The 13,458-nt window shown below is 43.3% G+C and overlaps 1 protein-coding gene across 6 annotated transcripts in view; it reads left to right on the forward strand.

Moving 5' to 3' along the window:
* The window catches only part of runx1t1 (RUNX1 partner transcriptional co-repressor 1), a 64,716-nt gene that overhangs the window by 24,769 nt on the left and 26,489 nt on the right, over positions 1-13,458 (forward strand). Inside the window, exon 2 of one of the 6 annotated variants that reach the window (XM_026155668.1) lies at positions 6,350-6,428. The exons of the other annotated variants lie outside the window; for them this stretch is intronic. The gene's annotated coding sequence lies outside the window, so the exon portion shown is untranslated. The remainder of the gene's footprint in view (positions 1-6,349; positions 6,429-13,458) is intronic. 6 annotated transcript variants of the gene reach the window in all.

A 13,458-nucleotide genomic window follows, 5' to 3' on the forward strand; every position in this document is an offset into this window, starting at 1 on the left:
TGCGACACATATGAGATGATTTCATTGATGCTTTAAGCCGGTAAAATCTCATCAGGTAAAAAATCTGACCATGTAGCCTGACTGTTATGGGCTGGTGATAGTTAGGATGAGATGTCTTCCTGTTACTACTGCCGAAGCTAATCAGTACGAGTTCTCTGGTTGCAGTAACTGGAAGTGGGATATGAAGTTAAGCTCCCAACAGTGTATTGAATAAACTCAAATGCATTCTATCAATTCCTGTCTCTGAAATGAAACTTGAGCTTAGAGAGAGAGACTGGGTTTGCTAGTGCTTTTAGGGGCCACGTGTCTCCGGAGAGCTGGAGCAGCTATTGCTTTTGTTTATACGCTCCCATACTCACATCTTCTCTCTTTCATCTCGTCTTTGTCTCTGTCCTAATATAATTCTTTTTCTCTCCTCCCTTACTGGCATTTTTAGCAGCTCACTGAGGGAACATTAGTGCTTGTTGTCTTGCACTAACATTAAGGTGCTTTGTCTCTGATCCTCCCTGTTGTGGGCACGCACACGTTCACGCTCAGGCGGCGTGGGACATAAATGTAGCTAAAAGGAGGATCGTGAAAATCTGCTGCCATTTTTGTCCTTTACACTCTTGAACCTGAGACACGGTTTACGAGGCTGCGTGAATGCGAGCGCCTCTGTTAGTTCGCATGTGTGCAGATGCCTGCAAGCTGACAGGGAGTGAAAGCCCAGACATATGTTAATCAGATGTTGCGATGATGGCAGAGCAGAAGGAGCGAGCGAGAGAGGGAGAAAGAGCACTGGAGGGAGGAATGAGGGGTAAAAAGAAAGGAAAGGCTCTTAAAGACAGAGTGAGAGAGGGGAGAGAAATGAGAGCCAGCTGAAGAAGGATGCGGAGAGAAGATTTCAGGAGTAGTCTGGAGAAAATGACAGGAAGTGCTGCAGTGATTAATTTTCTTACTGCTAAACCACTGCTGAGAATCGATTAGTTTAACTGAAGGGGCCCACACAATAAGTTTCAGGTCACTAAACAAAAGTGATTAATGTTTCCTGTATGCACATGAGATATACATACTAACACACACAGTGCACAAGGAGGTGTTTTTTGTTTCTTTAGATCTTTAGTATGACATTGCTGCCCAATTTAAACCCAGGAGCACCATTTAATTGTTTGCCTTAAGGATCAGACAAATGAAGCTTAATGAAGGGCTGAACATTCACTATTAAAGCTGCTGAAATCATTTCTTTGTATTAAAAACTATATCTTCAAGTGAGCCTCCAGATATGCAGCTTCCCTTTGCACCATGGAAAGGCTGCTAACTGTTTGTTTCTACTCCCGTGAGCTGAAAACTTTATCAGTTTTAAATTTTATAAAATTCTGATAACTTCAGTTGCCAAAAGCAATAATTCAAAGCGATAAAATTAAAAGTAAAGGGGATAAGACAGAGTTTCAGTTTTATAGGTGGGATGAGTCTTATTTAACTGACAGCGCTGACACGAGTCAGTTGCTTTATTTTGTTTGAATTCAGAAGATTCTGCACACTACCCAGCTTGATGTCTGTTCTCAGATTTCATGAATCCAGTGTCCGCTGTTCATCCTAACAACAGGGCTCTAACACCTGGTTATGATTCAGCTGTAAGCACGAGCGTCGTCGGGAGCTCCGACAGCTGTTTTTGACATAGCTCGTGTATTCTGTGATGACTCTTGGGTCATGAAGGCAACTCATGAGTTGACTCATTGGACACATTTTCAACTTTGTTTGTCCTTTGTTATGTTCATGGCTATCTATTATCATATCATTTATTTGCTGGAGGTCCGTCGTTCTCTTCAAATACTGTCAACTGTTGCTAATCACCAACTAACCCTGCTGATTTTGTCCTTTGTGTTTATAGCAGTTTTCAACCAATGTTTTGGTTGAAGTAATGCCACCATTTGAAATGTGTGTGCATGATCCAGGTATAAGGAATAATAGATAGATAGATAGATAGATAGATAGATAGATAGATAGATAGATAGATAGATAGATAGATAGATAGATAGATAGATAGATAGATAGATAGATAGATAGATAGATAGATAGATAGATAGATAGATAGATAGATAGATAGATAGATAGATAGATAGATAGATAGGATTTGGTGTCTAGATTGTGTGAATGGATTATTACTTTATCATGGCCTGTCCTAGTAACTGAAAATCAATTTAAAAACTGAATAACTTCATCTAATTTTTCATCTATTTTACACATGAATCGGTATTTAAATTCTACTCTGTATTGCAATGTCGACACCTTACCTGGTTGTGTGAGAACACAGGGACCATAGTGGCGAGAGAGTGAGTTGCTTAGGAAACAGAAAAGGCAGAGAAACAGGGATAAATAATTAGAGAGAAAGAGGGGGAATCCACGACGGAGAGGAGGCAAGAGCAGAGATGTGGGCCATTTTTACTCAAGAGAGTTCAGAGGGGGTCGGAGAAGCCTGCTCCAAATGGATTTTCCTTGTTTGTAATGAGGCTACTTCTTCCAGTGCATGTGGCGCTTTTGGAGGAGTTGGACGGAAAGAAGGACAGCAAGGCGAGCAGATAGAGGAGTAAGAGGGTGAAAATGGTTGGAAGTTGTAAAGAGAGGGCAGGGAGTAGGAAGCACAAGGAGGAGGGATTGCAACTGAAGGAGAAAGAGGCTGCAGAGAGAAAGAATAATAGGAGTGCAATAGTGTTCGGTCATAGATCTTTCTGATGATGTTATGCAGTTGCCAAAGGGTGGGGGGAGGGAGAGAATGGGGAGAAAGGGAGGTAGGAAAGGATAGATGGTGGGAGAAACAATCAGTTACTGCAGGTAGTGGTGACCAGTGAGAGGGAAAGAAATAAATGGAACATGGAATAGAAAGAGAGGGCAGATTTGTGACTGAAAATATTACAGCTTGGTGGTATTCCAAATGTGAAGCTGTTAAACTGCGATGTAGAAATGTTAAGATGAATGGAACGGCATCTGGAAAATTACAGCTATTTTTCAACAAATGAGCTAATTGTCTAAATCCCTTGTGAATATACTCCGGCACAAAAAAAAGGACATGCGCTGCATGTAGAGCACTTGTGTCTTTCTTTGGCCTTCATTTTCAAACAGTGGTTCAGAGGCTTTAAATGAGAAACATATGAGAGAGGTTCACCCAAGGAAAACTCTGGTAAAGACAGTGACCTGCTTTAGCTTCTCTTTGAAGTGAATTCCACAGTCCTGTGCTCATATTACCTTCCTACTTCTGTTCTCCTCCTCCTCTTTATTTCCTCTCCTCTCCCTTTTACTCTTATCAATTTAAACTGCTCTTGTCATTTCATTTCTTTCTCTACATTGGTTTTCACACTTTTGCTCTCGTATTCATTCACTCTCCTCTGAAGAGGAACACTATGTAACAGACTGAGATTGATATTTTCTTTCTCTTGTTCTCACTTTTTTTAGTATCTTTCTTTGATTTTACATGACTTATGTGGTGTACTGAGAGATGGTTTGTGTCCTCAGTGAAAGACTAATCCTGATTTTACTGCATTCACACTTTATTCAGTATTAGTGAATCACTTAAGGATATCTTATAGTTCCTCATCTATATATCTGATTGGCCCAGACTGCCCAACTCAAGTAAAAAACAGAGAGACTCGGTAGACTCGCTGTCTTGCTCAGTTCAACCTGAAAACAACCTGCCAAATAATGACACTTCCTAATCCTATACGTGGGGAGAAATCCAAAGAAAATACATGTCAAGTGTCAGTGCACAGGTAGCAATGACATAACGTAGGGATCTCTGGCCTGAAGAACTCATCTGATAAGACGGGGAACGATGAGAGAAAGTGTGGAAAGGAGGAAAGGGACCGCGCGTTTATGAAAGCAAAAACAAGGGCAGAGAACGAAGCAGAGGGAGAAGTCAGAGGCAGCGCACAGATGGTGAGCTGTCAGCGGCCGGCTGTGCCTGTGTGTGTGCGTGTGTGTACCTTCATATGTGTGTGCGCTGTTCATACCATGCATATTTGTGGATTCTACATAAATGTGGAGTGCATGTCTGCCCTTGCTTTCTTGTGTGCATCCATGCATGTGTGTGTGTCTGTGCGTGTCTGTGCCCTCTGAGCTGAGGAGAGGTACTGTATGTGCGCAGAGCTGTTCTTCCCAGATGGCACTGGCAAACAGACACTGCAAGGCTGGCGGAGCTGGCACGCCCACCTAGTGCACAGTTGGCACTGCCCGCCACCATGCTTTCCCCTATGTACCGGGGGCGAGAGTACCTGCTGCCAGCCGCCTAAGCTCATTGACTGGCAGGCTGTCTAACTACTGACTTTTTTCCATTGGTAAAGTTTCTCTGGCTTTGTTGGATCCCAAGAGAGCGTTCCTTTGACCCTAAATGAATGTAAAACCTCCTGGTTTTTTAGAATCCGCCATTCAGGAACAGCATTTCATGAGTATGTTACAACAGAAGCTGCAGCCAATGCAGAAGCACAAAGTCAAGACATGAGGCAATATCAGACAACCTGTCACAAGAGTTCACGTCACAATTTAGGCATTTTAAATGGTTTCAGTTGCACGCTGCTGCATTCTAGTAAAGTCAGCTGTGGCAGGCAGAGCTTTCATTCATTGCATGTCTTAACTTTATTGTGCCCTGACTAAACAGCGATGTGTCTTAACACACTGCTATGATCATGCTGATCTATAGGCCTCTGCTGGCAGGTTTCCAGTACTGGAGGCTTTCCAGCTGAACGCCTTGATGTTTTCGTTGTGCGCATGAAGAAAACACGCAGAAACATACAACACTGAATAGCTACCAACATAAAAGACCATGTTAGTGCGAATGCTCGTGTGTGTGTCTGTGTTGCAGATGCGTTTGAATACATTTATCTGTCTATGTGTGTGGGCTTGGGTGATGCGGGAGTGATGGTGGATTTTATATTTTGCATGCCATGAACAGGACGTGTAAAGTAAGTACAGATGTATGGAAGCTTGTGTAACTGTGATCCTCTGCTGTGTGTACTCTGTGTGTGTGCGTGCGTGTGTGTGAACGAGGAAGCAGCTGTGCGAGCGGCAAGTGTGCGCCAGGTCGACAACACTTAAAGCAGAACCAAGGCACGTGTGTGTGTGTGTGCTTGCGTCCGCATGTGTGTCTCTATTCTGGAGCATATGTGTGTGCGCGTGTCACAGTGCGCATGTGTTTGTATTCTTGTGTGTATGCGGGAGGGGTGGGGAATTTGGCCACCCATCTGTGCTAGGCTATTTCGCTACTGTTTCTGCAGGCATACACACACAGACACTGTCACACACACATACACACACACACACACTGTGGAGCACTGTGCCAGGCAAGCTGTTCACTAGCTGGCGCTGGCAACGCTCCAGAGAGAGTGGTGGCATCCATCTGTAGCACTGGAGAGTGGTTAGGCTGTGTCTGAGTCTATGCGTGTGTGTGTGTGTGTGTGTGTGTGTGTGTGTGTGTGTGTGTGTGTGTGTGTGTGTGTGTGTGTGTGTGTGTGTGTGTGTGTGTGTGTGTGTGTGTTTGTGTTGCCACAGAAAAGCAAAACAATGGGACTGTCTTGATGATGCTATTAGTAGTATCAGTCGTGGGTGTGGGGACAGAGTTCAGAGATGTGCTGGTTGAAAAACTGAGGCTGTTTGATGGACACGGGGGATGGATGTGGCGAGGATAGCGATCTGAGGCGCCTCCTGCTGAACAAAGACGACAACATGTGATGCTAATACCCAGAAATGCTAGAAAACTAATGGACTGTCACAAATAATATCTCACATTTGTATATGGAAAATTAAAAATAAAGTATCAAACCTAAAATTTATGGCCAGTTTATGATTATTTTTTACTGAACTAAAGATTAAGATCTCACATTAACACATGATTATTTAAATAAAATGCAGATTGTAGACACTGGAACTGTACAGTCCTGTCAATGATGCTTCAATGGTATTGTGGGCCATGTTTAGCTCCTTTCTTCTCGCCTGTCAGTGGACTCAGATGGCTGCGTGCTGACAGGGATGCGAGACAGTGAAAGGTGAAAGAGCCCAGTAGAAAGGATGTAACAGTTAGATGAAAGGAGACAAAGACACATCGCTGACCTAAAATGGGCTGTGGTGACACTGGGCATGTGTGTGTTTGCGCGCAAGCAGAGGCCATCCCTCTGCCACCTTCGCCTCCAGCCATACTTTACTCACAGCCACTCAGAGCCATTAGCAAACCACAGTCACTGTGTCACCCACAAGAACACAGGTATACACACACACACACATGCGATGTAAGCTTAGAAATGCCCCGATCCAAGGTCTCACCAACCACCGCTCCCTGCTCACCAGATGTGACTAAGACCCTGTTTTTAAACATCTTCCCCCGCAGGGCAGAGGAGGCAGCAGTGGGGGTAGAAGGGGAAGGAGAGTAAGAAGGCAAAGGAGTAGTGGTTTTCAGAGAAGAGGTGGTAAGGGCTAAAGGTTTTTTTCCCTCTGTTTTGCAAATCTGGTTCTATTTAGCACAGCCCTGGAACACATTTCATAAATTGCAGACATATTTTTTCAGAGTGGTTTTGGGGAAGATAGTTAACCGGCAGTAATTTCCAACACATGGCAGCCGTCATGTGATATTTTGAAAACACCAGGCAGACAAGCTTGTTCCCTCTCCCCCAGGAACCCCCACTCTCTTACTGTTAGCCTATGCCCTCTTTTTTCTGTTCTTGTCCTCTGCCTCCTGTATTTGATTTCCCATCTGTGTCTCATATGCCCTAAATGTTATCTCTTGTTTACAGGCTCTCCCTTCAGCATCCTTACCTCTCTTTTCTCAGCTCTTTCTTGATCTGTTTCCCACATCTGTTTTCAACCCTCACCCTTTCATCCATGTCTGTTTTCCTACATGTCACACTAAATAACTGTACTCTCACTTAGCGTCCATTGTATATCACTCGACTCATGCGCCCCCTTTATCCATCCTTCCTCTAACTGGGTGTCTCCGTCTCTCTCCACGTGGTAAGAGATAACTGTCATGTAAAACACGACGGCCTTTACTGTCTGTTGAAAATTGATCTTGCTGCTGAGGCCTGGAATATATTATATAATATTCCTTTCAGCATGGACACGCACACAGATACAAATTGGGTTCCATCTGGCTTACGGCTCCAACACACTGTAAGCTTTCAGCAATCTTATATATTTTATTGAAATCCGCACTGTGGATCTAATAAATCTGGGTAGGACATCAAGTTAGATATAGACTGTGTGATGATAATACCAACTGAATCGTGGGCTGCAGTGCCCAGCTGTGCTCCAGTATTGCTACTTCCTTCATGTTGCAGTCACGATAACAGCTGGGACACACATCATACAAACAAACGTAACGCCGCAACTGTTGGTTGGTTTGCTGGTTAGCAGACGTAGGTCATGGCAGCAGTCAAACTGTGAGATGTCAGTACCCTCTGGCCCAGGCCATGCAGTGACCAGCTTGGAACCTCTCTCTCTGTGCAACAACCTAAAACATCATCATGATTCCTTCACATTGGTAGCGAGGAACTCCACATATATTTATAATAAAGCCAGAGGCCAGAGGGTTTGATATGGGAAAGGCCTCATTCACTCTGATACCTTTAAAGGAGGTTGGCAAGCAGAGAAAAAAGGGGCGCAAGAGTGGCTCATGGAAACAAAAGCAAATATGCGTTATTTATAGTGTCCGAGGTGTGGTCCAGCTCCTGAAATTCAGATGTATTATCTCCAATTGAGCGAACATAAAATGGAAATAATGCATGCGAGCCTGTATCATTGTGAATTAGTGTGCTTGTGTTTAGAGATGGAGTGGCTATATGAGTGATTTTAAGCTGTACTTGAGCTACAGACCTGAACAGTTCTCATAAGGGGTTTGTGTATAAATGTGCAGCCTGTTCATAGCGGTTATTGTAGCGCTGACATATATGCATGTCAAAACGCACAACCTATATCGAGGTTCAAAAAGCAATTTCGCTGCTCTACACTGTAGACTAAAGAGGTTACAGACTGGCTGTGTGGGAAGCTTTAGAAAATAAAGCCATGTGTCATCGGCATTAGGATGTGTGCTGAGAGTTTTGTGTGAGTCCTTTGCTGGCGAAGAGTCTTGCCTGGGAAAACGCCCAGACCCATTTGGGCTCACTTTGCTCTGTGTCAGCATGGCATCAGAAATGAACCAAACTGTATACAGAAAGCAGTTTCCAATAGGCTGGCTTCCATCAAGTGACCAAACATGGCTCACCGAGGCTTACATGTGATTTACATCATTCTATTTTTTCCCCCCAAAACACACCATTTATATCATTATTTAGACATCATGTTGTTAATGAAAATGACAAGCCAGCTTTATATAAATAAACGATGTCTTTGATGGAGTATTCTAAATATGTTGAGCCCCGTTTGGCCCCACTGTGGAAAAATGTCAGATGGAATTAACATTTCTATTTCCATCAGCACTTTAATAATGGTAAACTCTGCTCATAATGGCGGTAAATCTCCCGAACTCGCTGTTTGTCACTCTGCAGCTTGTCTTTACTTTTACCTCTCGCCGACCCTAGTCTTCTGTCACACACATCCATTGCTCATCTTTACTTTTAAAAGAGCTCGTAGTTCAGCTTTGCCTGGCAACAAGATGTGGCAGGAGTACTTTCGATTTGAGAGGATGCATAACGGGCACTGTGAATCATTTTTATTGTTCCTTAACACTTGCTTCCCCTCTCTGTGCAAGTGAGACTTTTTCTTTTCAACAGATGGGTAAAACAGACATTACTATAAATCTGACTTAAAGAAAGAAAAAAAAAGAGCTTCTGATGCTATACACCACATATGTTTTATTGACCGCTGTGTGTGTATGTGTGCAAACGTGAGTGTAGGTCTGAAAGATCGACGTGTTTTTGTATGCATATATGCACGTATATGTGTGTGTTAAAGTTTGTGTGGTGGAACAGATGGTGCTCAGACCTCTGTGTGCAGTTGAGAAATCTCCGTATGTTGCACTGAGAGAAAAATAAAGATATGGTGGGAGATGAAAAAGACTGTCAGCATTGATCCAGAGCCAGTCTGTTTGCAAAGTTTTAGTGCTGTATTGTACCACATTTTCACTGTTACACTCATCAACGGGGAAAGATTAGGGATGGGAATCCATATTGTTCAATTTCCTGGGAAGATTATCTTTTCCTTTAAACAGTGTTTTTCTTTTTTAGACAGCTGTACAAATGTTGTCAATGTACTTCCTTCACATAGAAAGTTAACCAGAAATTGATAATACATGACCAAGCAATAATCTAATCGATATGGCATCGGTATCTATAAAATGATATCCAAACCAACCCCTCCAGGCAGCACAAGCACACAAGAAACTGATCATTAATATAATCACAAAGGGTGGGAATGATAAATATGATTCAGTTCAGGTCCCCTATTCTCATCATTCAAATCTATTGCAAGTAAACACAACCTTTAACCCCCAAACTTCCAGAATCACCAGTGAGCCATATTTCAGTGAAGCAAACACCCAGGTGTAACATACATCAATAGTAAGATGATGGACTCTTAAACTACTTCACCAGCTGGCCGGTCAGGACAACATTGGAAGTTATTAGTTCTTTTTTTTTCTTCACTGTGTTAAATGACTCAACTATCAGTCCATGTCTCAACCCCATCTCTGATTACACCGAAATATAAATGATGGATGTTTAACACGAGGGAAACCAACATCACCTTCTTCATTTGTGGTAAATGTTAAACGAACATGTAAAGCAATCGTTTAAAGCAATTAAACACATAATTGCTATTGACAGTTTGCTGACTTTAACAAGCAGAAACTACATTGTGTGCACTGGACATGCATAATTTAAGACAACGTTGCTGATATTAAGCGTTAAGCAAAAACCAACAGTGAACTTTCAGGAACAATATGTGATCACCAGTGAGTGTTTGCAAAGGGATTGACTGAAGACAGGAAGAAAAGTGGGGGGAGAAAAGCACGAAGGTAACGAAGGTAACGAAGGAAAGAGGGGGAAAAAAGGAGGCGAGGAGCGAGAACAAGGTGGTGAAAATAAAGTCAAAACTGATGCGCTGATGGTGGTGCTGCTTTCCTCTGCATTTGAATCCACTGCATCTGCTGTGGAGGAAAATAAATAAGACAATGGAGATCAGATGTGTGTGTGCGTGTGTGTGTCTGTGTGAGAAGGACTGAGAATTGTGTTGTTTTGCTATCAGTGTGTACATGCATCCCTGCAGCTGTGTGTCTGTGTATGTATTTGTGTTTTTGTGGGCTTGTGGTAGGGCGTTGCATCCATACATCTTCTTGACAAGCGGGTGGACTTTGATGGGACATGCTCTGCATACTGCTCCATCTGGCTGTGCGTGCATGTATGTGTGTGTGCATGTGTGTGTGTCTGTGTCTGCGTGATATTCCACTTGCATACAGATAAGATTCCTCTTGTTTCTCTGCGTACTCTGTCTGAATCTCAATCATCCTACCTGTCGCCCAGCGCTGTTCTTTAACACATCTGCCCTTTCATTCTCTCTCTCTCTTTTACCGCTCTTTGGTCCCTACTCCCCACATCTGTACCCAGCACACAGAGCAATCACCGCACACCACTATCACACCATCTCAGTATCGTTTCATCTCTTTCATTACTACACAATTACCTATCCGCCATGCTCCCTCTCTTCACACATCAATGTGCGCTATGTGCTGGAATAACCCGCTCTATCGTGCACAGCCGTGGGCACGTTGTGGAGACCAGTGCTCAAGCCACAGGCGTCCTGTGGCTTCGGTGCCTCGTGGTTTTCACTTCAGCACCTACACATCGGTGTTCCCAGTGAGGGTATTACACATCAAGATTACAGGGTTGCCGGTGTGTTCAAGGCACACGTGGGCCAGTGTGCATGCACTTTTCCATGTAATGATGGTATCTTACAGTATGTCTGACTAATACAATTGTGCGCTCACGCAGGCGCCAGCGCACGGTAAATTGTTTATGCCACAGCCGCCAACTCTCGAAAATTCACCCAGCATGATTGAAATCCATTGTCGTTTTGAAGAATGGGATTTGCCTGTGTGAAGTAGTCTCAAGTGGCATATTACTGCCACTGTTATCACATCATTTTCTGGGTCTCCACTGGTACTCTCGGCGCGCACACATACACATTCGCAGAACCACGCGTACACACGGAGGCAATTCTAGCTTATGAAGTGTGTAATGGAGATTGTTTGACTCTATCGCCCGATGATAGACTTTGAAGTCATTGTGGCCTCGATGAATAATCTAAAATATCAAGGTTAGGCAATGTTGCTCTCATTTCGCAAGGTGATTTGAATACGAAATGACCTCCCAGTTTTGCGTGCGATGATGAAATGTGCGAGGTTTTGATATCACATTGTTTTTTTTGCCTTGAGTTATGGGTTAGCAAAGTCCTCCCTGTAACATATTGAACTGTTTCTCAGGGACCACGTTCCTCCTAGATATCGTTCATTGCAACAATCCTGTTTTAAGCGAGTGATGTAACTTGCGTGTAACCTTAGAAAAGGCATGTATCACAAGTCAGCGGGGGGATAAAATCTCCTTTCTTTGAGCTCGGCTGTAAGAGGGTACGGGCGAGAGGGAGAGAAAGACGAAGAAAGGAAGAAAAAAAAAGCGAGAAAGAGGGAGCGATTTTTGCAAACACTGAGGATCACGTAATCACGGACGATGCGAACGGGTGATGTAAGTGTGAAGACATCCCTGTGAGTGGCAGGTAGTTGTCCAGGGCTCTGCCTCATTTCTAGGCTTGATTAAAGTTACAAACCAGAGCAGATCGAGCTTTGCTTTGTTATTTTAACGGGAGGGATGTTTGGCATGATTTGAAGAACACAGCATATTCAGTCACTGTTGTCTTAGTCTGCAGTTGTTGTTTTTTCAAATTTTTGTGTGCCTTTATGACAATGAACGACAATCCAAGTAAGCAGTGCTTAGATATAAAGAGCTACCAGCAGAATAATGGTGGCTCACACTCCAAGCTGACTCAATACACAGCAGACCGTGCAAATATAAGGCTACTCCTTATGCAAAATCCTAATTCAGTCAGATATCAGTGAAATAACCTTCGACACTTTCAATATAATACCACAGTAGAAATATGCATTTGTGCGCACATTCCCATCAGTTTTTAACTTTCTTTTATTCAGGCCGCCTATATTCCAAATATTTCCGCTAAGAGCTCCTTTAGGGTGCTTTAGATAAAACTGCGCAGGAAGTGGTTATTGTGCGAGACATTAATCACTGTCATCTAGCGTGATCGATAAGCTCAGCACCTCGGCATGCATAAAGTGTGCTAGTGAAACAGCACACACTGGAGAGACTCTTGTGTGCCTTCATAGCTAATTGGTGCCTCTTCAACAACTGTTCTCATCCTCTTCAATCCATTAATTCCTAGACAACAGCACTTCTGAGAAGCCGTAAAGTGAGTTAGCCAAAGTCAAAGCACTCATCACCCCCCTTTCCATTAAAGCTCCGCACATCAATACCTGTCCACTCCTGGAGTACCGTCGTCTGGCCACAGATCTGATGTTATCCCTACATGATGTAACCGGCGGTTCACTAACAGGCCTAATAAATGGACAATGCATGTGCCTGTCCATTAACTTCTAACATGGTGTATTACACTTGAGAAGCCCAACTTTTTCAAGGTTGTTTAAGGGTGCTTTTTGGATTGAATTATGCATGAGGGAGGGAGTACTTCCTATCGTTCAGCTATGTAATAAAATGAGCCTGTCTGATTGTCCTTCAGCTCTGATACATATTTTTTTTAATTTAACAGTATACGTGACATATTGGCTCATGAAAATGGATAGCACACAGGTGTAAGGTTTGCTTTGACTTGTTTTCAGGAACGTGCTAGAGTTTTAAGATGTATCTGTATTTTTTTCCCAAAACTGGGTAAATTACCTTGTGTAGGGAGAATTGCCATTGATTCAAGGGGCATAGCAATTGTAGAGTGAATAGCTGGATGCCGCCTTTGTTGGTTAGTATGAAGCCATTGATGTTATTCTGGTTATGTACTTTGCAATCAAACCAGAGACAGACGATGCTGTTTGTAAGTCACATACCTGTAACTTTGTGTGGGGGTTTGTGTGTGCAAGAAACTGTTATTGCCTGGATACACGTGTGTGTACGGATGTGTGTGTGTGTGTGTGTGTGTGTGTGTGTGTGTGTGTGTGTGTGTGTGTGTGTGTGTGTGTGTGTGTGTGTGTGTGTGCAAAGGTTTCACACTAATTCATTCTTCATCCTTCATCTTCTTTACCTGAGGGACAGCAGATGAGTTTTGAATGCTTTCAGGGTTTGTTTCCCTCATCTCTAGCTGATGACTACCATCCAATCACGACATTGACCCAGGTGTTATTCTCCAATTACAAGCCTGTAACCAAACTCATCTTTTCATACCACCGCAGGGCCCAGAGTTCCATGCAGGAGTCCGCGTGGATTTGAAGTTACG

This window comes from Astatotilapia calliptera, chromosome 22 (assembly GCF_900246225.1).
Source record: "Astatotilapia calliptera chromosome 22, fAstCal1.2, whole genome shotgun sequence".
Classification (NCBI taxonomy): domain Eukaryota; kingdom Metazoa; phylum Chordata; class Actinopteri; order Cichliformes; family Cichlidae; genus Astatotilapia; species Astatotilapia calliptera.